The sequence below is a fragment of the Ahaetulla prasina genome, chromosome 9 (genome assembly GCF_028640845.1).
Source record: "Ahaetulla prasina isolate Xishuangbanna chromosome 9, ASM2864084v1, whole genome shotgun sequence".
Lineage (NCBI taxonomy): Eukaryota > Metazoa > Chordata > Lepidosauria > Squamata > Colubridae > Ahaetulla > Ahaetulla prasina.
In genome coordinates this window covers 30307642-30335114 of record NC_080547.1, presented here as the reverse complement: position 1 = coordinate 30335114, position 27473 = coordinate 30307642, and the positions used below count along the sequence as shown (strand labels likewise).

Here is a 27473-nt window from a genome sequence, read left to right as displayed (position 1 = left end):
ACTAATGGGGCAAAAGCAGTCTGAATCACTGCTATAGGTCTAGCAGTGGGGGGCATGTCTAACATAACCTGTGATGTATAAACTTGCAAGTAGTTTGTTTGTTTGTTTATTTTGCCAAACAGAAATGAAAACAGGAATAATATAAAAATAAAATGACAAGGATGATAGGAACTTATGCACACCCTCTCTACGGACCTCTTAAATATGAAGTGAGGTCCACGGAAGTCAATTTGTGACTAAAACATAGTAGACATCATCACACATGTATCATCCAGGCTTTCTTCTAAAGCTAGGTGGGGTATTCTCCAAATCTCCAAAGGTTGTTGAAGTACATTTTCCAGCAGCTTTAGTCAGCCTGGCCAATTGTGAGGGAGCTGGAAGATACAACCCAGAAACAACTGGAGGGTCACAAATCATTCTGTCTGTTTTTAACCTATTGATAGTATACCTCCACTCAGACATCATTATTTCAAAACTCTACTTAGAGATACCTTGAACTAAGCCTTAATATACATTTTTATAAACATCTAAAGTGCTTTCCATTTTATTTGGTGGTATACAACCTGACATGAACCTAACTTGGCCAGCAGAACCCTATCTTGTAGATGGTGTTGAAACTCTTTCCCTTTTCCCCTGTTGCCACAATGCAAACTATCTGGAGCTGAGTGAGGGAACTCCAGATCTTCCTTGTCTCCTGTCAACAGAAAATATAAGGGTGTGGTAGCAGCCCGGAGGAAAACTTTGTCAAGTTGGTGATGAGGAAATACGGCTGCTCCTGAAAACAGTTTGGCCTACAGAAGAGAGACAGGTGAGATTAGCTTTCATTGTCTCAATTGTCAGCAGCCTCTTAAACCTGTTCTTTTTGACAAGGTGGAGGTGTGAGAAGGATTTTCTCTGATCCCACCCAGGTTTATGAGGAGAGTTTGGTTAGAACAGCTGGGAAGATCCTTCTGTTCTTGGAGAAGGATATGCTAGGCGTTGGCACAGCTTAGAGAGAAGCCCTGCTGCCTTAAACCAAAACTTCTTTCCTAGTCTAAAGTATAAAAGCACTGTGTTGCCTTATCTTACTAACGGTTGAAATCTGCCTTCCTATTTCCCCAAGAAATCCCTTTCAATTTTATTTAAACTCCATTTCTGTGTATGTGTGTTTAAAGGCATTTTTGTTGTTGGAAAATGGTGGAGGTGTTTTGTTTATTTTTTATGTATTAACCTGAATACCTTTGTTATTCTACAGCTTCTTGGTCCTCAGGAGATAGCCCTTCTCACGTGCTTCACAGTTACTCAGGAGCTTCTTTCTGTGCAAAAGAGACTGCTGACTTTCTATTTTATTTCTGAGGTACTTAATAATTTATTTTGGCAATGTTCTCTCTTTCCTTCCCAAATGCATTTTGATAACTGCGAAGCTTTCTAACTGCTCATTTCTAGTTGCTCAAGACTGCATACACAGGTAGGCACATTGACCACAACTGAGACTATGATTCAAACTTGGATCCAGTACCCTATCCTTCAGATTTTTACTAGACTCTAACATTACCAGAGTATTTCTTTTTTGAAACAGGAAAATGTTGAAAGCAAAATTTTTCCATAAATTCCAGTTTTAAGGAAACCTCTGGGGAGAAAAATACATGTGAATTGAGTGACATACTTGGAAGTTACTGGAAATTAACTGGCTAGTGTGCAATTTCAGATTATGCTTCTTGAATTGAATCACGCCATTGATAGTATCTGATGGCCCTAACTTTGAACTAGATAAATTTAAAGAGTGAAAGAGTAACCTCAAAACAACTGGATGTACCTCTCTCTCTTAACTCTCTTAACTCAAGCCAGTGTAACAGAAGGAACAGAACGAGCTGGCCTTCAGCCAGTGGATTCACGGCTCTTATCAGTCCTGGCAGAGAAATCGCAGCTGCCTGCCAAAGTTCAAACAAATGACTCACGTAGCAAGACTTTCAGCAAGACTTTCAGCTGTTTTTGAAACTGTTCAGCTAAACTTTTGCTTCCCATGGAGTGAGAGCAGTCCCAAAGCTCCTTATATATCCTGTGGATCCCTTTGATGATGTCGCCTTTCTAATCTTCTGAAGCGTGGGTCAATCCAAGCTTGATTATTATTATTGTCAGCTGGGTCTGAAGGCGTAGCCTGAGGAAGGGAGGAATCAGGGGATGACGGCCTCATTACGTCCTCTGACTGGCCTGGTTCTGGCTCCTAGAGCGGGGCCAAAGGAATTGGTAAGGTAAGCCTTACCGGCCCTTCCCCCTCACTCTTGGAGTCACTTTCGGGCATGGGGCCAGGTTTGGGGGCTGGAAACACAACAGTGAAGTTGGAGAAAGCACTGTATGTTTAATTTGAGAATTTCTATTAAACCCAAAAATGTAACTTTCATCCAACTAACCACATAATGTCTGAACAGAGAACCATCTAGATGCCTTATTTGGTTTAGTGGTTTGATTGGAACCACCAAGACAATTTTATATCTTTGGTATGGAGTCACTTGTTCAATATAGGTAGTTGTCAAGTTACAAGCACAATTGAGACTAGAATTTCCATCGTTAAACTAAGCAAGGTGGTTGTTAATTGAGCCACGCCTGATTTTATAACCTATTTTGGTTGTTAGATGAATTAATGCAGTTGTTAAGTTAGTCACATGGTCATTTGGTGAATGCAGCTTATTGCATTGACTTTGCTTGTCAGAAACTGGCTGGGGAAGTCACAAATGGGGCAACAGGACATGAGGACATGGCAACTGTCATGAATACATGCTAGTTGCCAAGCGCCTCAACTTTGATCATGTGACTGTCGGGATGTTGTGTCACGGAGGGTCATGTGAGGTTTGGTTGTAAGTCATTTTTTTCAGTGTTGTTGCTAAATGAGTGGTTGTAAGTTGAGGACCACCGGTATGAGCAACAAGCAACTCCTGTTATGCTGGCTAGCAATTTGACATATCAAAGGAATTGACTAGTTCAAGAATGAAGAAAGAAGAGCCGACTTTCCTTTATATTTCATTAATCTTGAAAAAAACCTGGCTTCAGCTTGACATGAGTTTTCAGTACAGAGAGAATCCTCAGCAAGCTTATAATTCATCTTCTGCCCCTTCACTGAAACTTTTGAACAGGAGGGACCACCCAACAGAATCTTCAAAGAAGAATGGTATTTATAAAGTGGGGGGGGGAGGGAACCAGAAGACGGAAAGTACTTTGCTATCCCTTGCTGTCCAACTCCTTTACTCTTCTGCTGCTGGGAAGAGGCTGATAAGCAACTGATGAGTCTACAGGTCTCTGCATGCTCCCGTGTCTTATACCTGTCTAAAGAGAAGATGGGTAGAGGGAAGGAGAAAGGAAGGTGTGCCTGACAGCCAAAGAAAAGGGTGCGACAACTAGAGCTGCGATCACTCAAGAGAACAGGCTGTCAGCTTCCTTTATTGAGTCGTATTTGAAGGACTGAATAGGAAACAGGTTGGGATGCTTTTGAAGTCAAATTTCTTTGTTGTGTTGCAAAGCTGAAGGAAATCTGGCAGAGCAATTATTGTTGGCGCAATGCTTTTTATGCAGATACATTGCTGGGCATCAGGAGAAGACTGGAAGGCAGACTAGAAACCTTAAAAAGTTCCAACGTTTTTCTCAATAATAATGCTAAGGTTTAACTGAATTGTGTCCATAGATGAATATAGACAGCATTCACAGAACACATCACACCATCATTAAAGACCCAGTGGCTGCCTCTGCACAGAGGCAAAGTTGGTTAGTTTGAACCTTGTTGAATCTTTTTCTCTTATGGGTATTATATAAGTTGAAAAAAATGGCCAGGTCGGGTTTCTGATAGGCAAATGTATTGCTAAAGTGAGAAAATCCATTAAAAAAGAATTCTAGCGATTGTCAAATATAAAATGCAAAGTTTATTTATTGCAAATTTAAAATCCAGCCTGTTATAGAATAGAATTTTATTGGTCAAGTGTGATTGGACACACAAGGAATTTGTCTTGGTGCATATGCTGTAAGTGTACATAAAAGAAAAGATACGTTCATCAAGGTACAACACAATTGATGGTCAATATATCAATATAAATCATAAGGATTGCCAGCAACAAAGTTACAGTCATACAGTCATAAGTGGAAAGAGATTGGTGATGGGAACTATGAGAAGATTAATAGTAGTGCAGATTTAGTAAATAGTTTTACAGTGTTGAAGGAATTATTTGTTTAGCAGAGTGATGGCCTTCGGGAAAAAACTGTTCTTGTGTCTAGTTGTTCTGTTGTGCAGTGCTCTATAGCGTCGTTTTGAGGGTAGGAGTTGAAAGAGTTTATGTCCAGGATGTGAGGGATCTGTAAATATTTTCACGGCCCTCTTCTTGATTTGTGCAGTATACAGGTCCTCAGTGGAAGGCAGGTTGGTAGCAATTATTTTTTCTGAAGTTCTAATTATCCTGCCCACATTGTGCAATGGGCTTGAGGTTTCCTACTTACATTGCCCTTTGCCATTATAATGAACTAATCTGAATTCAGGCCATTGGCTTCTGATGTTATCTGAACTAGTTTTCCAAGTTAATTCAATGACCCGGTCGAGAAGGTTGAATGCAATCAGACACAGAGGGATCTTCCAGATTTGGACACTGCATGCCTTGGCACTCGGTGGGAAACTTGAAATATTAATTCTGCATCCACCCAATGTAGGACATGGCTGAGATGCTGCTAGATGAGTTATGAGTTGTTTCCCTGTGCAAATTTTCCAGACATATGTGAACAAGATGGTTGAATCTAGTAAACATTTTTTTTAAATTTCAACTCACAGTTCTCTACCTTGCTTGCTAGAAGTCTAGACTCAAAGCTAAAACACCAGAGCTTATTATAATAAGTGGCTTGATCAGCACAGTGGTTGGAGGGTTGTCACATTTCTTTGTTGTGTTGCAAAGCTGAAGGAAATCTGGCAGAGCAATTATTGTTGGCGCAATGCTTTTTATGCAGATACATTGCTGGGCATCAGGAGAAGACTGGAAGGCAGACTAGAAACCTTAAAAAGTTCCAACGTTTTTCTCAATAATAATGCTAAGGTTTAACTGAATTGTGTCCATAGATGAATATAGACAGCATTCACAGAACACATCACACCATCATTAAAGACCCAGTGGCTGCCTCTGCACAGAGGCAAAGTTGGTTAGTTTGAACCTTGTTGAATCTTTTTCTCTTATGGGTATTATATAAGTTGAAAAAAATGGCCAGGTCGGGTCTCTGATAGGCAAATGTATTGCTTAAGTGAGAAAATCCATTAAAAAAGAATTCTAGCGATTGTCAAATATAAAATGCAAAGTTTATTTATTGCAAATTTAAAATCCAGCCTGTTATAGAATAGAATTTTATTGGTCAAGTGTGATTGGACACACAAGGAATTTGTCTTGGTGCATATGCTGTAAGTGTACATAAAAGAAAAGAAAAGGAAAGAACAACAAAGAAAAGGGTGCGACAACTAGAGCTGCGATCACTCAAGAGAACAGGCTGTCGGCTTCCTTTATTGAGTTGTATTTGAAGGACTGAATAGGAAACAGGTTGGGATGCTTTTGAAGTCAAATTTCTTTGTTGTGTTGCAAAGCTGAAGGAAATCTGGCAGAGCAATTATTGTTGGCGCAATGCTTTTTATGCAGATACATTGCTGGGCATCAGGAGAAGACTGGAAGGCAGACTAGAAACCTTAAAAAGTTCCAACGTTTTTCTCAATAATAATGCTAAGGTTTAACTGAATTGTGTCCATAGATGAATATAGACAGCATTCACAGAACACATCACACCATCATTAAAGACCCAGTGGCTGCCTCTGCACAGAGGCAAAGTTGGTTAGTTTGAACCTTGTTGAATCTTTTTCTCTTATGGGTATTATATAAGTTGAAAAAAATGGCCAGGTCGGGTCTCTGATAGGCAAATGTATTGCTTAAGTGAGAAAATCCATTAAAAAAGAATTCTAGCGATTGTCAAATATAAAATGCAAAGTTTATTTATTGCAAATTTAAAATCCAGCCTGTTATAGAATAGAATAGAATAGAATTTTATTGGTCAAGTGTGATTGGACACACAAGGAATTTGTCTTGGTGCATATGCTGTAAGTGTACATAAAAGAAAAGAAAAGGGAAAGAACAACAAAGAAAAGGTCAAAAGTACAAAAGTAAATGAAAAGAAATTAAAAGTAGTTGCTTCCAATTTCTTTTAGAACAAGTATAATTACAAATCTCAAGTACCTCTTATTCTGTGATTACAAAAACAAACACTTTTTTCTATTAGCTATTTTTTCTAATCATCAATACTATAAGCTATAAATTCATATTCTGCTCTTTTATTCAAAAGGTCTATAAAGGGCTTCCAGTCAGCAATGGACATAGATATTGTCTAATCAAGAAAGTCATTTAGCCATCTCTACAGATCATCTTCACCAGCCCATTTCTCCTTTGTGGGTAATGTTGAGTCTTTCCACTTTTGTGCATATACCGTATATACTCGAGTATAAGCCGACCCGAATATAAGCCGAGGTACCAAATTTTACCACAAAAAACTGGGAAAAACTATTGACTCGAGTATAAGTCTAGGGTGGGAAATGAGACTCGAGGAAAGCCCAGGGTTGCCCGAGCATGAAAAAGCAAGAGAAGATAGTAAAGCAATAACCCAGTTCTCAAACCGCTTGTTCCAGCCTAAAGTATAGGGTCAACTAGAAGAGCGATCCGGAGAGAGAGCTCTGAGGACTGGGGCAGGGAAAGGCCGCTGAGGAAGGAGGATTCCCAGCTCTAAACAAAGGGAAATCCCGGAATGCCAGCGCGAAAGGCGGTGCTCGGGGTCCTCCTCCTCCAAAGCTGACAAGTCCGGGGTAGTTCATTCCAGAGGGTGGGGGCCCCACAGAGAAGGCCCTTCCCTGGGTGTCGCAGACGACATTGCCGCGCTGACGGCACCCTGAGGAGACCCTCCTGTGAGAGCGCACGGGTCGGTGAGAGATATTCAGTAGCAGTAGGCGGTCCCGTAAGTAACCCGCCCAATGCCATGGAGCGCTTTAAAGGTGGTCACCAGAACTTGAAGCGCACCCGAAAGCCACAGGTAGCCAGTGCAGCCTGCGAGGATGGGTGTTATACGGGAGCCACGGGGCTCCATCTATCACCAGCAGCCGCATTCTGGACTAACTGCAGCCTCCGGATGCCCTTCAAGGGAGCCCCATGTAGAGAGCATTGCAGTAATCCAGGCGAGACGTCACGAGTGCGTGAGTGACCATGCATAGGGCATCCCGGTCCAGAAAGGCGCAACTGGCGTACCAGGCGAACCTGGTGAACGCTCTCCTGGAGACGCCGTCAGATGATCTTCTAGAGACAGCCGTTCATCCAGGAGGACGCCTGTTGCGGACCCTTTCCATCGGGGCCAATGACTCGCCACCGATGGTCAGCCTGGATTTAGCTGACTGTACCGGGATGCGGCATCCACAGCCACTCTGTCTTGGAGGGATTGAGCTTGAGCCTATTTCTCCCCATCCAGACCCGACGGCCTCCAGGCACCGGGACAGCACTTGATAGCTTGGGGTGGTCCGGTGTAGAAAAGTACAGCTGGGTGTCATCCGCATACAGCTGGTACTTCACACCGAAACCACTGATGAACTCACCCAGCGGCTTCATGTAGATGTTAAACAGGAGGGGCGAGAGGATCGACCTCGGCACCCCACAAGTGAGGCGCCTCGGGCTGACCTCTGCCCCCGTCAACACCGACTGCGACCGGTCGGAGAGATAGGAGGAGAACCACCGATAAACGGTGCCTCCCACTCCCAATCCCTCCAACCGGCGCAGCAGGATACCATGGTCGATGGTATCGAAGGCCGCTGAGAGGTCTAATAGGACCAGGGCAGAGGAGCAACCCCTATCCCTGGCCCTCCAGAGATCATCCACCAACGCGACCAAAGCCGTCTCCGTACTGTAACCGGGCCGAAAACCGGACTGGAACGGGTCTAGATAGACAGTTTCATCCAGGTGCAAGGGAAATCGATATGCCACCATACTCTCTACAACCTTCGCCGCGAAGCGAAGGTTGGAGACCGGACGATAATTACCTAAAACAGCCGGGTCCAAGGACGGCTTCTTAAGGAGGGGCCTCACCACCGCCTCTTTCAACAGAAACAGTCTAAAAGTGCTAATGCTGAGTGCTATTGCTAAAGACATGGAGAGATATGGCAAATAATATGAATGTAAACTAATTTTAAGTATGTTTCCTTTTTCATTTTCATAACTTTGGGTTATTATTTTTATTTCTTTTCTGTGCTCTGCATAACACTGATACTCCAAAAGGGAACATTGTATCTATGAATAATTTTCACAGATAGCATTTGCAAACTTCTTCCCATACAGCAAGGAGAGGGTTGGCCAGTTCACCCAAGGCAGGTGATATTCTTATTTGGAATCACAATTCTCTGACCTTTAAGGTCTGTGGTTATTGACTTCTTGGCTGGCTGAGTCAATATTAACTTTTTAGTCCAATGGATAGCATAAATAGAAGAGGAAAAAACAAGCAATGCATGGTTAGTATTGAGATATCTATATATCTTTATTTACCTCTCTCTCTCTCATCTCTACCCCTATCCCTACCTTTAATACTTATAAACAAAATATAAAAAGTAACAAGAACTAAAACAAAGCAAAAAGAAAAGAAAAGGGAAAGAACAACAAAGAAAAGGTCAAAAGTACAAAAGTAAATGAAAATAAATTAAAAGTAGTTGCTTCCAATTTCTTTTAGAACAAGTATAATTACAAATCTCAAGTACCTCTTATTCTGTGATTACAAAAACAAACACTTTTTTCTATTAGCTATTTTTTCTAATCATCAATACTATAAGCTATAAATTCATATTCTGCTCTTTTATTCAAAAGGTCTATAAAGGGCTTCCAGTCAGCAATGGACATAGATATTGTCTAATCAAGAAAGTCATTTAGCCATCTCTACAGATCATCTTCACCAGCCCATTTCTCCTTTGTGGGTAATGTTGAGTCTTTCCACTTTTGTGCATATAATAATACTGCTACAGTTGTCATACATAAAAACAAAGTTCTGTGACTTTTTCCTCAGCTATTTGAAACCTGTTTCATTCATCAATTCTATTTCATCTTGTATTTTCATATTTCTATTAATATCTTTGTATTTTGATTATTAACCTTAAGACCTAACTGTGCACCAATTGTTTTTTACTTTAACCATTAATTTAAAATCCCTTTAAAAGATCTTCCAAAACCAACACCAAGTCATTTGGCAAAGCCTTTAACTTGTGAGTTTCTTTTTAAATCTTTATTCCTACAATGCTCTCATCTTGTCTGATATCTATATTCAGTATTCCAGGAACCAAAATAAACAGAAAGGACAATGGGCAGCCTTGTCTTGTTCCTTTTTGTATCTCACATGGTTTTGTAAGATCTCCATTTAAAATAATATATGCTTTCTGTGTAGTATAAATGGATTTTATAAAAATTATCTCCCAAATTCATATCTTCCAAAATGTTAAATCTGAAACTATTAAACAAGGTTGATTTATGATTATTTCAGTGTTTTTATTTATTTTTATTTTTATTTTATTTATTTATTTATTTTTGTCACAACATCATATAAAAAGGATTATATATAAACATATATATGAGTAAATATTAGGCGGTATAAGCATCAATATATATATAGGAAGAAGAAAAGAAAAGAAAAACAATAGGACAGGAACGGTAGGCACGTTTGTGTGCTTATGCACGCCCCTTATGGTCCTCTTAGGAATGGGGTGAGGTCAATAGTAGAAAGTTTTTGGTTGAAGCTTTTAGGATTATGGGAAGAGACCACAGAGTCAGGTAAAGTATTCCAAGCACTGATGATTCTGTTACAGAAGTCATATTTTCTGCAATCTAGATTAAAGCGGTTAACATTAAGTTTAAATCTGCTGGTTGCTCTTGTATTGTTGCAATTAAAGCTGAAGTAGTCTTTAACAGGAAGGACATTACAATAGATGATTCTATGAGTTAAACTTAGGTCTTGTCGAAGACGACAGAGTTCCAAGTTTTCTAAGCCTAGGATTTCAAGTCTGGTGGGATAAGGTGTTTTGTTGTTTTCAGAGGAATGGAGAACTCTTCTTGTAAAATATTTCTGGACTCGCTCAATTGTATGATGTGGTGAGGGTTCCAAATAGGCGAGCTGTATTCTAGAATTGGTCTAGCAAATGTTTTATATGCTCTGGTTAGTACTGTAGTGTTTTTGGAAAAGAAGCTACGCAGGATTAGGTTTACAACTCTTAGAGCCTTTTTTGCTATGTAGTTACAGTGGGCTTTGACACTTAGATCATTTGACATGAAAACTCCAAGGTCTTTAACGGGGTGGGGGTCATTTGTAAGGTAATGTCCATCAAGTATGTACTTAGTGTTTGGGTTCTTTTTTCTAATATGTAAGACTGAGCATTTGCTGGTTGAGATCTGGAGTTGCCAAGTTTTAGACCAAGTGGTTAGATGATCAAGGTCTTTTTGGATGATAGATGCATTGTCTGTGGTGTTAAATAGTTTGACATCATCAGCGAAGAGAACACAATTACTTGCGATATGGTCACAAAGATCATTAATGTATAGTATGAAGAGTGTTGGTCCAAGGATGCTGCCTTGAGGAACGCCACTCTTGACAGGAACAGGATTTGATTGAGCATTGCCAATTTTGACCACTTGTTGTCTGTTGGACAGAAATGCAGAAATCCATTTGTGAAGGGGTCCTGAAATGCCATAGGATTTTAGTTTTAGGAGAAGTTATCCTGTACTACTGAGTCAAAAGCTTTGCAGAAGTCTATGTAGATTGCATCTATTGTTTTGCCTTGATCGAGATTTGTAGTCCATATGTTTTTACAGTGAAGAAGTTGTAAGTTGCATGATAATTTTTTCCTGAAACCAAATTGTTTATTGGAAAATAGGTTGTTAGTTTCTAAGTGTGAGGTAATGGATTGGTTGATGATTGATTCCATGACTTTGCATGTGACGCAGCACAGAGAGATCGGTCTGTAATTTTCTACTAAGCTGGGGTCTCCTTTTTTGAAGATAGGGATGACTGTGGCTAGTGACCAAAGTTTGGGAAGGGAACTGGTTGTGAAAGCTTTGTCAAAGATTATGCTTAGGGGTTCTGCTACATTAGTGGAAAGTTTTTTTAAGAAGTATGCGCATAGTCCATCAGGTCCAATAGATAGCGATGGTTTCAAGTTATGAAGAGCTTTTTCAACGTTATCTTCTGTGAAATCTATATGGGTTAAGTCATCATATTCAATGCTAGTGCGTTTATGGAATGTCGGATATGTGTTATTGCTGTTAACAAAAACTGAGCCAAAGAAACTGTTGAAGAGGTTAGCTTTAACAGTTTCGTCATTGTATTCTTTGTTGTTAGAATCTTTTAGTGGTGGGATGGATCTTGAGTCTTTAAGTTTATTGTTCACAAAATTATAAAAGGCACGATTGGAATTTGTGCGCAAAAGGTTCTCTTCTTGCTTGGTGTGATAATTTGTGCATTCAGTTTTTATTTGGTTGCATATATTTTTGTAGCGGTTTTTGAAATTTGCTACACAGCCTTTTTTGTTTCTTTTCGAGAGGGATTTTTTTTTTTTGATTGAAGCTTTTTTATTGATATGGGTAGTTTGCTTTTCCTGGTCATGGTGGTCATTTGTGATACATATAGTTTAATGACTTTATTGATTTCAAGTAGGAAAACTCTATAGTGGTCTTCAGCGGTTGTGCAGGTTGCAAACAGATTTTGCCAGTCCAGAAATGAAAGATCGTTGTTTATAAGATGGTAGTTGGCTTTTTTGAAGTTGTAGCTGGGAATACTATTGTTATTATGATTTAAGTATGGACGTATATTGAGATGAAAATCAATCATGCAGTGGTCACTGTTGGAAAAAGGTTCTTTAATTTGTAGTCCATAAATTGAGTTGGAGTTGTTGCAGAAGATGAGATCAAGGCAGTTGTTGAGTCTTGTGTTGTTAGTTACAAGTTGTTCAAGACCTAGGTTTGTAACAGTGTTGTATAGTGTAGTATGGATTGGATCGGTTGTACATTCATTAGTTATCCAGTTTATGAGAGGTAGATTTAGGTCACTCAGGAAGATGAGAGGATATGGGCAAGAGGTAGCCCATGTTAGCAGTGAGGTTAGCATATTTGCATGGGTAATGTCATAGTCAGGGGTTCTGTAGCATAGTAAGAATCGAAGAGTAGTGTTGAGGGATAGGTCGCATACAATAGTTTCAGGAAGAGAAAGTTTTTGTGCAACTTGGATATTTTTTAGATTCAGTGACTTTTTGTAAAAGATAGCCACTCCACCACCTCTTCGCTTTTCACGATCTGATCGATAAACTTGATATTCTTTGTTTGAGATAATGGAGTCAGGAAGGAATGAGTTCAGCCATGTTTCATAAACAAAAATAATATCTAATGTACCACTGTTTAACAAGAGGATAAATTCAAGTAATTTGTTAACAATGCTTCTTGCATTTATCAATTTGCATTTGAGATCTGTAATAATTGGTTTTGTAGAGGTAAGGGGCGTGCATACCTAGTTTTGGATGTTTGTAGGTTGGGGGATGTGCACAATAGGTGGTTGAATAGATGGTTGGATGGGTGGTTGGATGTTTTGTATTGAGATGTTTGGTTGAATGGTTGGGTGGGTGGCTGGTTGGATGGTAGTTTGGCTGGTTGGGTGGATGGCTGTTTGGATGGCTGGTTGGGTGGATTGTTGGATGGCTGTTTGGATGGCTGTTTGGATGGCTGGTTGAATGGCTGTTTGGATGGCTGTTTGGATGGTTGGCTGAATGGATGGTAGGGTGATGGGCACTTGGTTGAATAATGGGATGACTGGTTGATTGTTATGGGTGATGGGGGGTTTGGAGGTGATTTTTTGATTGAAGGTTTTATTTTTTATGCAATCTGCATGGTAGTCGATGTATAGGTTGGATTCGCCATTGTCTTGTCTTCGTTTAAGTTCTGTGCAAAGTTCACGAGAACGTATCCGTTGTAGAAAAGATAGATCAGGACGTGATCTAAGTTTACTGTAGGCGGGATCGGTTTTAGCAATTGAGTTTATGGAATTTACATTTGCTGTCCTCATTTATACATGTGACTCTACAAAATATTGGTGCTGTTGACCCATCACTGTTTTTATATTCTGGTCCATCTCTGGAAACAGCAATTATTTCATTTGGGAAGATGGTTGATGAGTTATATCCAATGATGTTTTGAATCTTATTGATATCAGGTTCGTTAGTGTTTTCTAGTCCAAATAATATTGCATTGTTTATTTTTTATCCTCTGTCCATAGCATCTCTGATTAGTTGGTTAGTAGTTATTTGTTGTTTAGGTTGTGTTGTATTTATTTGTTGTCTAGGTTGAATTGTAGGTTGTATATTAGGTTGTGAATTGTGTAATGATAGATGAGTTGGGAAGAGATTTAGTTCATTTGAGTTTTCATTTTTTAGTGTTGAAATTTGTTTTATCAAGTTAGTGAAACTTTGTTTTGCATGACTTTCTCACACACAAGCCAATTTTCACAAGCAATTGTGAAATGCTCCTTACAGCCAAGAAGCAAACAGGAAAATAGTTGTGTTCCAAGATTAAAAATACAATCCAGTACTTCATTTACAGAAATTGTTATGGAAAAGTGGGCAAAGATTTATAAGGCAATATTATTTATTGGCCCTGTAATGATTTCACACAATTTGGAAAAGGCTATTGTTCTGTGGTTGAGTAGGTCCTTTGTACAAATATAGCATATATTATAAATATTGCAAATACTGAATATTGCATCCAGTTTTGGTCGCCACAATGTAAAAAAGATGTTGAGACTCTAGAAAGAGTGCAAAGAAGAGCAATAAAGATGATTAAGGGACTGGAGGCTTAAAACATGAAAAACAATTGAAGGAATCGGGTATGGCTAGCTTAATGAAAAGAAGGGCTAGGGTGACATGATAGCAGTAGTCCAATATCTAAGCGGTTGCCACAAAGAAGAAGGAGTCAACCTATCTTTAAAGTACCAAAAGACAAGACAAGAAACAATGGATGATAACAAATCAAGGAAAAAACCAACCTAGAACTAAGGAGAAATTTCCTGATAGTTAAAACAATTAATCAGTGCAACAACTTCCATCCAAAAGTTGTGGATGCTTCAACACTGGAAGTTTTTAAGAAGAGATTGGACAGCCATTTATCTGAAATGGTATAGAGTTTCCTGCTTGAGCATGGGGTTAGACTAGAAGACCTCCAAGGTCTCTTCCTACTCTCTGTTAATAATGGGATAGGCAACCTGTGCCTATAGACTGCAAGCCAAAGGTACCCATGTGAAGAGAGGGGCAAAGGAGAGGAGTAGGCAGCCAATGACATCATCATGCAAATTTTTCAATTTACATCCTCCAATCAAACATCAGGGTGCAGGTCTGCAATGACAGCATTTGGGTGATGATGTCATCATGTCCATGTCATTGATTTGGGGAATTTCAGAATTGCTGTGTAACTTGTTGCTTCAAGCAGCCCTGAACCCCAGCTTTTTGTTTCCTAGACCAGGGGTCTCCAAACTTTGCAACTTTAAGATTTATGGACTTCAACTCCCAGAATTCCTCTGAGAGTTGAAGTCTACATGTCTTAACGTTGCCAAGTTTAAGAGACCATTGCCCTAGACCACAGATGTCAAACTTTCCATGTCACGTGGCCATCATGTGATGTTTCCCCCTTCATGGAGCTGGGTAGGTGTGGCCTGCACGTGATGTATCTGGCCCACAGGCCACCAATTTGATACCCCTACCCTAGACCCTCCCTCCAGCTGAACTTCATACTGCCAAATGTTAGTTTCAGTTGCTAACATTCTATCAAGGATTTTTTCCCTATGCTTTTGAAGAATAAATTGTAAAACAGTTGTATCAAACTTCCAGAGATTTAACATTCCTATTTTGTTTAATCAGTCTTGATTCCCGATTCCCTTAAAAAAGCCAAACGATTTCTTCTCCTTTGATGATGTTATTACATTACTACACATTCCCTGAAGGTTTTGGAGACTGAAAAATAAAATCAAAATGTATGCTCATGGGTATATAAATGGCCACCTGCTTCTGATCTACACATTAAATTAAATTAAAATGTCACTAATAGGAGCAGCAGCAGCAACAACACCTTTAGGGAGATGGCTAGAAAGCCAGCTTGGAGAGGAATAAACTATGATTTGATCTGGTTCTATTTGCAAAGCAAACTGAATACCTTCATCCTTATTGGCTGTAGTTATCCTTTGATTTCTGTACTTCTACAATGTTTGAAATGTTTAACTTTGTCTCAAAAGGCAAAGAGAGTGCTCCTATATTGTGCTTTCTTCAGATATAATTTACAAAATGCTGTATATTGACGCAAAGAATATACAAACAGGTCTATTTTGTGAGGAAAATTCTAAAAATTGTGCATATTTTTGGAAGAAGGCAAGAATATTGGCATTCCTCTGGAGTTTTCGATTGGACCAAAGGCAATGGCCAAGGAAAAAATGGTTAGGGATAGAGTTCCAGATGTGCTTTTTCAAAAGGTAACTGTACTTTCTTTGTTTTTACTTGAAGACATTTTGCTTCACATCAAAGAAGCTTCTTCAGTTCTGAAATTTTGAAAAAGCTGAGAATCTCCATAGACATTTAGGGATAGAGTCCAAAATATGTGGAAGATGTCTCAATGCTTGCCTACTTCTGATATATAGTCACAGAATACTCCCCAATTAAATGCATCATCCCCAATTAAAAAGAATGCACAATCCAGGTGCATCTCTCTTCACTGGGCTGGGAAGAAGGCAAAGGCAATGTTGTAAGGACATAGTCCTTAAAAATGGTTAGAGAGGTGGGATGGGATGAGAAGATGTGCTCTTAACATGTTGTGGGAACCAGACTATCATGCTAAATTATATTGTGGTTTATTTGCTTGGAGACAATGTGATCCAAAAACATAGCAGCTGTAATTTTAGGGTTTGTGCATATTTGTAAATCTAGTTTTATAACATCTTGTTAAATCATGATCCTATTACTCATTAGTGAACTTACATACTCAAAAAAACTCTCTCTCTCTCTCTCATACACACACACACACACACACACACACACACACACACACATGCACACAAACACACAGACTATCCTTCTCTGCCCCCATCTCGATGTTGTTCTTGCAAAACGTCCAGTCAATCCAAAGCCTCCTAGTTCTCAGCCAAGGAAGCCATGTGCTGATAGGGTCAGAAGGCCTGTCGCCAATATGGATCATAGAATGTGACATATTAATTCAAGCTGTCAGAACTAATATGCGTGACTGCATTTTACAGATGCGCAGGCGCTACTTCCTAAAAAGCAGAAAGAAGGGTAACATTTCACAGATTCCTGGGCAACCAACTGGGAGGCATGTGACCTTTGAGTTCTCTTCCTCCTACAGAAAAAGAAAGAGATTGTTGAAATGGTTTATGAAAGTTTGTAAAGGCTGCAAATTAGCTGGATGAATATGATTGGAATTCTCTGCTCTCCTCCCCTCTCCTCCCCTTCCAGTTTCACAAAATTTTTGTACAGATTTAGACAATGCTTATATTCTCCCTAGCTTTTAAATTTCATAGCTCACTGACTGACATATTAGCTAAACTGCAAAATGGCAGGAAATACATTTGTGCATGGGAATCCTTTGATATTCAACAGGCAAACTTTCATCAGGCTGGAGCAGTTCAGCATCTGGCAGGAAATGACCCCAATTCCTGTTTCCTTCAGAGTCACAAAGATGCACATCTAGACAACTAAACCTTTTGTCTCCCCTGTCTTGGTTTGATTTCCCCATCTAGCTTAGATTGTTAAGATTTGGCCATATATGGTATATAATGCCTAAATTTCATTGGCGTCTGTATGTATGTTCAACTATTCAGAGTAGGAAGGGTAGATATTTATATAATTCATAGTTTAATATTTTGATATGCTTTCAAAACAAAATGCCAATTGATACTTGGTTATCTTTTGAAATTTGTACTTCTCTGAAATTTTAAATGGACATCTCCAATAAAATACCTACATAATGTTAGGAGAAATCACTTGCAAAAATTTGCTAGCACTTAAATGGTGTTGAAAAAATAGAGAAATGGCAGAACAATGGCAGAAATAATTGTAAGGCGTGGTGGTTGCTTTATATTATTTAAAATTCAGGTGCAACTATCATTGAAAATATTGTGTAGTACTTGAGCACAGTTAACAAACATTTCCAACAAAACTAGTAATTATCTGAAATTCAATCATGTTTCTTTGTTATTAAACCTGCTAGCTAATTTGTTGTGTTAACGCCTTTAATTTTTAGATAAACTTTTATTTCATTCCTTAGAAATAAAAGTCTATTTCAGAACAATCTGTCCAACTGTCTCTTTGTACCCAATTTGGCACACAATTTTCAGTTCTGGCTTTGCACTACTGCAATATACTTGATCTCTAATAAACTATACCTTTCTCAACAAATGGAGCCAAGGATCATTTTTATTTAGAGATTTAACTTGTGGCAGGTCCAATACTGGATGAGCTTTTCATGTGACCACAGATAGAAATCAACTACATATTTATCACTACATTTTTTCCTGCTTTGTATCCATACCATCATTCTCAGCAACATATCAAACAAGTTGGGGCTATTCATGGTTTGTTAATCTAAGGTTCAAAATAAGTTTTGGATCAGTTTTAAACTGATTGTTTTCCTTTATTCCTCACCTGTTATCTGAGTCCTTTATGCAACATACAATCAGTTTGATGAAACAAAACTAAAAACACAATACAAGTGAGACAATATATTATTATGAAGAAACCATGAACAGGAATGGGTGGGGATGGAGGGAATTACTGGAAAATATATATGCAAATATCTCTACCTGAGAATATCCTTGAAAATTATCCAGAGGCTCCACTTGGTACAAAATACTGTAATTAATTTTCAGACTGGTGCACGTTACTTAGATTTTCATGATACTAATTTTATCTTGGGATGCAGGCTGTCTCTATAAAAATGTCAGGAGAATGGATTTTAACTGTTGTTTGGAATAATGACAGAAAGATCAAGAACAAGGAGTTCCCTATTAAAAAACTCTAATTTGCACGCAACTTTTTTGTAAAAGCAATTTCAGATTGATGCAGAAATGAAATGAATATAAAAGTAGGGAAAGTGAGAGAGGCCGAAATGGATATGACTCATCCATTCCTACCTCCAGGTGAGCACTTTTATTTTGGAACATGTGTTGTGTACACCATTATCTTTGAGAGGCACACATACAATTTCTCCTTCCAGTTTTATTTTCTACAAGTTCAATTTCCTGAATGCTTTTGATTTTTTCTCCCCCAAAGAATAAGAATTGCAGTGCAATTCATATAGGTGCCCTGTGCTATTCTTGCTGTCCTTAAAGTTGCAAGATATCTGAAGAGTTGGTGTAAATGTTCTGTCTTTCATTGTGCAATGAGTTTTCCAGAGGTTTACAGCCTCTCTGATTTCCCACTCATCAATTATATCCCTAGGAAGAGAGCCAGTTTGGTCTAATGCTGAAGGCACCAATCTAGATACTAGGAAACTGAGTTTAGCCCTGCCTTAGGAATGAAATTTGGCTCTCTCCCCCCCTCCTCTTCTCCCTCCTTCCCTCCCCCTCTCCTTCTCCCTCTCTCCCTCCCCACAACCTCTGGCTTGGGCAGCAAACAATTCAGTCAATCACTATTACAGATAATGCCTCAATCTTCAGTTGATCTAAAAAAAAAACCAGTCCTTCCACTAGTAAGAAAATGCTAGGGAGAAAAAGAAAGAAGAAAAAAACAAACAACTCCCTTAGAAAAACACCATAAGATAACTTCAGATGGAGAATGGTAGGTAGACAAGGAGGCTTCAGAGCAATGGAAAGTTGTGTAAGTGAAAAAATAAAACCCACACCATCAGCAGGAACATCTTTCAACCATCAGAAATGCACAAAAGCACCACTCATCTAGAGAAATGGAAAAGGAATTCTCCAGTATCTTGAGAATAATATAGAAAAAAGCAGAAGGCTCTTTTTGCAAGGGAAAACCTACTGAAAAACTGTAAGGCAACTGACTTCAGACCCAAAGACATCCCTTGCCTTTGCCAAGAAAATGTGCACAGACACAGAATCATGACTGAATTATTCTGTGGCAGACAAATCTCAAGATCTGAGCTATCCAGACTCCCTTATCTTTCCCCACTCAAAGAAACATTTCAATAATTAATTAGCCAAATAGAAGCAAAGAAATTGTTCCTCTCTCTCTTAAAAGCTGTGTATTTATAGTTCCTTCTTCCCACAGGGTCCCTGAGTCTGTGGTTGATTAATTTTAATTAATATTTCATCTAATCTGATAATATATCGAAAATGCGCAGTGTAAGTGCACTTCCAAGTGGATATAATTGAAATTTACTCCCACTTTAAGTGCTATTTATGCAGCCAGTTCTGTCTAAGGTGGATTACATATAAGCTGATCTGTGCAGAGGAGCATAAGTTTTCAAGCTAATATAGAGAAGGTGCTATTATTTTTTTTCCAGATAGACCTGACCCTTGGCTGATGATTTACTGTGCCTTGCAGCTGCTTTTATGCTTTTAATACAAATGTTCCTGTGTACAGATTATATTTAAAGGTGATTGGCTTCTTTAGCCAATGAACCAGCACAAAAGTAAACTAACTCAAAGCTGGCCATCCTCACCACCAAGAGGTAATTTTTCTATTCTGTCAATGCTGACATTTCCATCTGCTGAATTTTAAAAGTCTTCCCTGAGTTCTAGCCTATATTCCCTTTTCTCCATTAGAAACTCTAAGAGAGTTTCAAAGATGAGGGCCTAGAATGTGTGGCTTTCCAGATGTTGCTAAAGCACCAGTCCCAGAATGCTCCACTGGCCATGCTGATGGGGCTGCTGGCAGTTGAGGTTTAGCAATACTGGAAGGAGCAGAAGTTGTTCATATTTCTTTTTGGATCAGTCCAGTACACTCAACTCTTTCCATTTCTTTTCCAATCATATTCATACTGAGCCACTGGAGCAGGAATTGGTGGGATTGCCTCTAACCATGTCATTTTACTTCCTTGTAAACCTGATCCATGTTTATTTAAGGAATGACATAGTCTGCTTCTTCATGTCTGCCTTCAATCTTGCTGGAACTCAAATCACGATGCTTTCTTATCCATTCTTTGCAGCAATTGCATTCTGAGCTAATTTTGTTTGTTTTAGCCTCTGCTTCTGAAAACAGAACTGTTGTAAAATGTTGTTATCTAAATTAGGCAGAACCAGGTCAGATGTATTCCACTATCTCCCTGGGATCTTCCTGCCAGACCACCCACTGATTTTCCCAGCATCTTCCCACAGTTGCCGCTGATATTCCTGTTGGTCTGCCTTCCTTTGTATATTCCTTTTCCTCCTGTTGACCTGTCCAACCCCCATCTTCAGATAAATGTTTTACATAAACATTGGAAAAGTCCTACATTTTATTCAATTTCACATGGAATGGAAAACTACGAGATGTATCTTAACATACATTAATGATCCCTTCCCATGACCTGGATTTAAGTATATAAGTAACTCCTCTGGGACAATGGCATGTGCGAATTCAAACCTAACTCCAATTGAACTTGTTAGACATCTTCTTCCAAAGAAAGTCCTTCTGAAAAGGTGTTCTAAACATTGCACTGCTGAAAAATGAAACCTGATTATAAAATCAAAATGGAGATACAGAGATCAAAAGAGCCTTGTCTGAAATTGGTATATAAAAGAAGCTCAAGTCCTCATTTGTTCTGTTTCTCCTGATCTTGTCTTGAGATGCTGCACCCACGGGCTGTTCTCACAGTATTTATTACTTAGCCCAAGGGCTTGGAAGTGCTGAGGTTTCAAGAGAAATCTTGTATTTGGTCTCCTTCCCTTCTGGTTTCCAAGCTTATGTACTAGTGGAACAGCTCTCGGTAACTTGGCAGCAGTTCTGAGGAATGGTGTGCCCATCAGCAGTTTCTTAAGTACAGCTGGCCCACAAACACCAAAACCCAAGCTTCAAACTTGATTTACTTGTTGCTTCCTGTTAAAATCAGTTTTGATTTATGGTTTTAATCAGGCGACTGTCAGTCAGCCTCATTCTGTATCACTCAGCATAAACACAGTGCTTGCCAGGAAAAAAAAAGAAAAGAAATGGCAGTATTAAATGATTTTATTACATTAAACTGAAGAATGAGCAGTGCAAATACAGGTGCTGCAAGAGACAGTTTCCTTTTATCTTCATCCAAGCTCATTGAGACAATGCAGGAGGCAGGACTATGGTCTGTGCATAAGGAGGGAAATGTGCTCTGTCATCAAAGCCAATCCATAAGCTCAGGATAAAGTTGGTTCAGTTTATTCTGCATCTCTTCAGAATGCAAGCCAGTGGTGATGGGGAAATTGCTCCATAACACAAATCATTACACAAGTAAATCCTATTCTCTTTTTCTGAGATAGTTGCTGTTTATAAGACAAAGGAGAACATCAAGGATGGAAACATAGCCTCAGGCTAGGTGGACTCAGCTGTTTCTGCCATCCCCTGATACTCTGAGAATCTCAAGGAGGCCCATTTTTACACCTTCTGGCTGCAAAAAGATGTAATAGCATGATTTGTTCCATCCCCACCAAATAGTAAAGAAGAATTGGTAAGTAGGTCTGTATAAGATGGCTGTGCTTTGCCACGATGTGATGCTTCATGCTACGGAAGTAATGTGATTCTACTCACTAAAATGCTACCTGTTTCTTTAAGGTCTTATCCAGCAGTTCTTATAGCAGTAAGAGATGTCTGAAGATATGCAATGCATACACAACAGTACTTCCAGAAAAATTGTGGCTGAAGGGGACAGAAGTGACCGTTCAAAGTTATAACGGCACTGAAAAAAGTGATTTATGACTTTTGTTCACACTTATAACCATTGCAGCATCCCTAGGGTCATGTGATCAAAATTCAGATGCTTGGCAACTGACTCTATTTATGAAGGTTGTGGTGTTTTGGGGTCATGTGATTATCTTCTGTGACCTTTTGACAAGCGAAGTCAATGGAGAAGACAGATTCACTCAACAATTGTGTTACTAACTTAACAGCTGCAGTGATTCACTTAACAACAGTGGCAAGAAAAGTTGTAAAATGGGGCAAAACTCACTAACAACTGAATCACTTAGCAACATAAATTTTGGGCTCAGTTGTGGTTGTAAGTCAAGGAGGTAAATCCCCTCTGATTGTAGATTGGTACACATGCATAAAACCATGGACACATGAAATGCAAAGCACAATCCAAGGCACAACTTGATTTCAGAATCGTGGGATAAACCTTGATTGAGAATGTCAGATTGCCAAAGTACAGGGTGATTGTTGTTTTTCATCTGTTCAAGGTTGAAGGAAGGGGGAATATGAACAGTGGATATTAGTCAACATGTTGCTCAAGTAACCTTTTTTCACATCCAGTTCTTGGTTTCAGTACCATTAGAAGCATAGAAGATAAGTGTGAGTGATAGAACCTCGTTCTGTGAGGTATTAAAGAATGCTTTGTGGAGTGAAACAGATCTGGCTCCATTTCTCTTCACTTCCCTTCAGGCCATAACAACATACCGGTATCTTTCTACATACCTTCATGGACATCCTTTTTTAACAGCAATGAAGTGATGCTACGATGTGGTTTACATTTCTGTTTGAAGGTATGGGAGCTTTTGTTTGACATAGAGCAGACTTCCTTAACCTTGATCTCTTCCAATCATGGATTCCATTCCCAGAATTCTCCCCCCCAGCATGGCCTTGTTGAGAATTCTGACAGCTGAAGTCTACATGACTGAAGGGTGCTTATACTGGGAAGACCGTCATGCAACACAGTGTACAGAATAGAATGTCTAATTGTGAACGGGGACTCCTATTCAACCACAAAGTGTATGGGATGATTTTTGTCCAGTCAGCCTAATTTACATAATAGTTTTATTATGAATTTATACTACATTTATGTTGGAGGTGGGAGAAAATTATTATTAATTTTCATCCTCTATGGAAAAGAAGAAGGAGGAGGAGGAGAAGGAGGATATTTGAAGAAGAGGAAAAAACAATGTACAGCACTATGGATCTTTCAAAGATTAGTATGCAGTAAAAGAGAGACAAATCACCCCTCCCCAGTGCTGGGGGAGTAGGGGAAAGAGTGAACACAAATTTGATGAGTTCCTGGTACTGTATTCAGAAAACCAGTCAGGAACAGATTCCATCTGTTCAAAAGCCAAATACAGAGGCCCTTTTAAAAATAAATCTTCACTTTTAACTCTGGAGATAAAAATAGTGTAGAAAGGACAGTCCTTCATCTCCGTCTTCTCCTCAAATGCTTGAGAGCAAAAGCTCCCTCCCCCACCATTTTTTATCTCCCTCCCCCCCCCCATTTTTTTTTTTAAAGATTTCATTCTGGCTTTGATTCCTGTGAGTTTACTGAAAGATTACTTCATTTTAACTCAATGGCTTTTCTGTCTTTAGGGAGGCATATTTCTAAGTATCATATTTATCAAAAGAGTGGTGCAAAGGCAAAGTCCAGAACTGGGGCATTTGTTGATTCCCCCAGTAACTAGTACAACAATAAATTTTTCCCAGAACAAAAACACAACTGGGGAGCTTTTATGTTAAACTTTGGAAACAAGGTTCCCCCATTGTCATTTGCAATTCTTTTGCATTGGAGCTCTCTCCCTTCCTCTCCCTTCCTCCCTCTCTCAACTCTGCCACCTCATTCCCCGACCCCACCCTGTGCTGAAATAGCACATCTGGACTCACTTCTAATGCTGGTCTCCCAACTCCCAGGGGTGATATTCTGCTCCCCTCCAGCTCCATAACTTTAAATCAGACCAGTGTTTCAATAAATCACAGGGAACACTTATTTATTGGACACAGTTTTGGGTCTCTTAAAGCACGGAAAATAAATTTAATGGAGCACTTGGAGCATTCCTTCAATCTTTTGAGGGATTACTTGGGGAATTTGTCAATCCCGCCAAGCACAGCAGCTTGATCCAAAGAGATGGGAAAGAAATTATGGGAGATACTCTACAAAGGCCCAGGTGTACCTTAAATCACATCAACAAAGATTAATGTCAAAGGATCACTGCCAGCAGACTTGATTGGCAGCCTTGCTGTTTACTTAATAAACTATCGCTTTAGCCAGAGGGTGACTTTAATCTGAATTACATTTTCTTGTTTTGTCATACACTGTGCCAAGCGATTTATTGAATAGTGTAGCGTACTTCTTAACCTCCAACGTACGAAGCTGGGGATGAGGGGTGGGGTGGGGGATGAGAAAGAATAAAGCAGGACTTCAGATCTCTGGGAAAGCCTTGAGACAGTTAAACCGGCTTTGAGAACAAAGGAGCGGCTTTGCTGCTCAGGCAGAAGGCTGCATGCTTTTTAAGCTCTGGTGGGAACACGTGGGAGTAGAAGCACATTTAATGCATGCAGAGTGCAAGATCCAGATCTTAAGCAATGGACCAGCCACCATTTAAGAGCCATCCCATTTTATCTTGGTTGCTGATTATGTACTTATTGTTGTGATGTTGATTAGGTTGGATTTTAGCCACTGTTAGCCACCCAGAGTTATAATGATGAGAGTGGCAGCTCTTATAAATTGAAATAAATACGTACATACATGCATTCTGACATTAATTTGATTTGGGTAAAAGAGAGGAAATTAAAGTTTAAGGAAGAAAGGTCTTGTTCCACTGTTCAGATTCTCTCTCCCCACCTTGTCCTCCAAGCCTTCACCAACCTTTCTTTGTCTCACCACTAGCAGAAGCACAAATAATAATAAAGTTGGATGGGACCTTGGAGGTCTTCTAGTCCAACTCCCTGCTTGAGCAGGAGATGCTATATCATTTCAGATAAATGATTGTCCAGTCTCTTTTTAAAAGTGTCCAGTGATGGGGCATCCACAACTTCTGAAGGCAAGCTATTCCATTGGTTGATTGTCCTCACTCTTAGGAAATTTCTCCTTAGTTCTATGTTGCTTATCTCCTTAATTAGCTTCCATCCATTGTTTCTTGTCTTGCCTTTTGGTGGTTTGGTTCCATTCTCCTCATTGCTGGGTATGCTCAGAATAGGACTGGCTATGATTTCTACGAGGTAGGTCTGTTCAGATAGGCCACTGCAGCTGCTGTTACCTGGCCTGCCTGCTGGCCTGACCCAGCATCTCCGGAATGACCAAAGTGTGCGCAGCACCAACAAGGGTCAGAAGAAACACCCGCAAGACCTAGCAAGAGATGAGGCATCGTAGTGCTTCCTGGATGTGTGACCTGCTCTTCAGGCTCAGAGCTATAAGCTGTTTCTCTCCACTGCAGTGCTGCCCAGATGCGGCTTACAGTGTTGTGTCTTGCCCGCCCTCAGAGCAGCCGGGGCCTTCTTACCTGCTCCCGAACACTGAGGAATGTATGCCTCCCGGCCCAAGTCCTGGCTCCATGCCCACACAAACTGCAGAAGAAGGAGCATCTCCCTGCCCCAGCCCTGACTCCATGCCCAGGCAAACGGAGCAGCTAGACCCCTCCCCCTCCTCCACAGCATGTGAGCCTGAGGAGGGTTTATTCCCAACAACAGCTGATTGGAGTAATCCTCGCATCAGAAGATTGGAGAGGCGGAGGCAACAGAAGGAAGGGAGGGGCAGGCCTTAATGAGTGCTGAGTCATGGAGCCACACCCCATGGCCTATATAAAGGATCTACTTTCTGGCAGTCTCTGAGTCAGGCAAAAGTCGAACTTATCTTGCTGAAGTCACTTACTGGTCTCCTGCCTGCTCTGAGGACTTTGCTAGGACTTTGGGCAGAGCTGCAGAGGCAAGCCTGATTCGGATTTCCCTGACCCGGCCGTCAGCGGAGGAGTGGGACACGACATACAGCTCCAAGTCCAAAGAGCAGGTCGTGCATCTCCCTGAGCGACTAAGGCACTAACAAAGGCAGGAAGTAGCTGCCCGCCATTTCCTGCTGCACTCTGTTGGGCAGCGAGAGATCCAGCAAGAGATGAGGGAGCCCCGGCTACTTCTCTATGCTGTAGTGCTTCCCGGATGTGGCTTGCAGCTCTGAGCCCAAAGTGGCAGGAGGTGAGGGCTGCCTTGAACGCAAATGTAGTGCAATGAAAGCGGAATGCTGTTGCTGAGACTGAGGCAAATACAAGGGTTCTTCGCTCCCACACTAAAGTTCTGACCATCGCCACCGCCACTTCAGCTGCCTTGCTGCAACAGCATCATTATCCCACTCCAGCCGGTGAAGGTCTGCGCTATTCCTTGCACCACTCCTTGTATCACCCTTTACGGCGGAGATTTCCATCCCCACCCAGAGCGAGTCTCCCTCCCCCACCATCACCCTTATCTTCTCAGACCAGGTGAGGAGTGACTGGGAGGGGAGGGGGGAGGGGCCGGCCAGCATTTTGCTCCCATACTAAGGCTGTGGCCACTGTCTATCTGCGCTGCCCCATCTTGCCGTGAGTGACATTGAGTTGGCCACGCCCACTCAGTCACCTGACCTCCCTAGCCACGCCTGCCCAACCGGAGAACTGGTTGTTAAATTATTTGAATCCCAGCACTACTTATATAAGAAGCATGACAATGTGGTAGGAAAAGTTGCATCTACAATTAGTAATCCTCACCTCTGGATTTATTTTTTTCAGAATGCAGGATTACACTATACTACAGTTTGAAGAAAAACTTGGAAAAAGAAATGTATGCATGGTTAAACATCCCAATACACCTTTTTTATGATTTCTGTACTTTAATGTCCTTTATTCTTTTACTCATTTGGCAAGGACACAGCTAACACAGTCCCACAAGATTGTATATAACCCACCCTGTAATTTATATACGTTAACTACATTATATATTTTATATGTGGACCAAGACAGTTCCCCTTCATTCAGTGCAGCTGAGGCAAGCCAAAAGCTTGGAAACCCATGTTCTAGGAGAAATGTCTACACCCTTTTTTTACTGATATGGAAGAATTTTTACACCAAAAATGATGTCAGAAGGAAAACTGGGTCTATTCCAAACTGTTTGAAAGAACACAGGACACTTGCCTGAAGCAGAGTAGATGTTTGTTTCTGAAGGTACCAAACAAGCAAAATGCAAGATCAACTCTTCAAAGGTGGACACATGTCAATTTCCCAGGATACTTTCTTTTATGGGAAAACCTTTCTATTGTTCCTTGAAACTGGCCCTCTATGATTTCTTGGAAAGTGCAATTAGCCAGCCTGCCAAAAGGGAACACTCTGTGGTCAAGCACCTTGCTGGTTTTGTGGCTTTGTATTATGACTCAAGGTGATGGCCTTGGGGAAAAAAAAACCCTGTTTATGAAATGGGGAAATTAGTACAGTGGTACCTTGGTACTCAACTGCTTTGAAACTCATCAAATTTGGTACTCAGTGCATTTTGACATGAAAATTTTGTCACATGTTTGTTTGGTACTCATTTGCACAAGCTAGAAGTTTCA

General features: G+C 40.1%; 1 long non-coding RNA gene across 1 annotated transcript; it reads left to right on the top strand.

The window, feature by feature from the left end:
• The first annotated feature begins 710 nt into the window (after nt 1–710).
• Nucleotides 711–27227, top strand: LOC131203884 (uncharacterized). Its single transcript, XR_009156496.1, has 3 exons — nt 711–808; nt 1235–1336; nt 26659–27227. It is a non-coding gene; the product is annotated as an uncharacterized LOC131203884 (long non-coding RNA).
• Nucleotides 27228–27473: the final 246 nt, after the last annotated feature.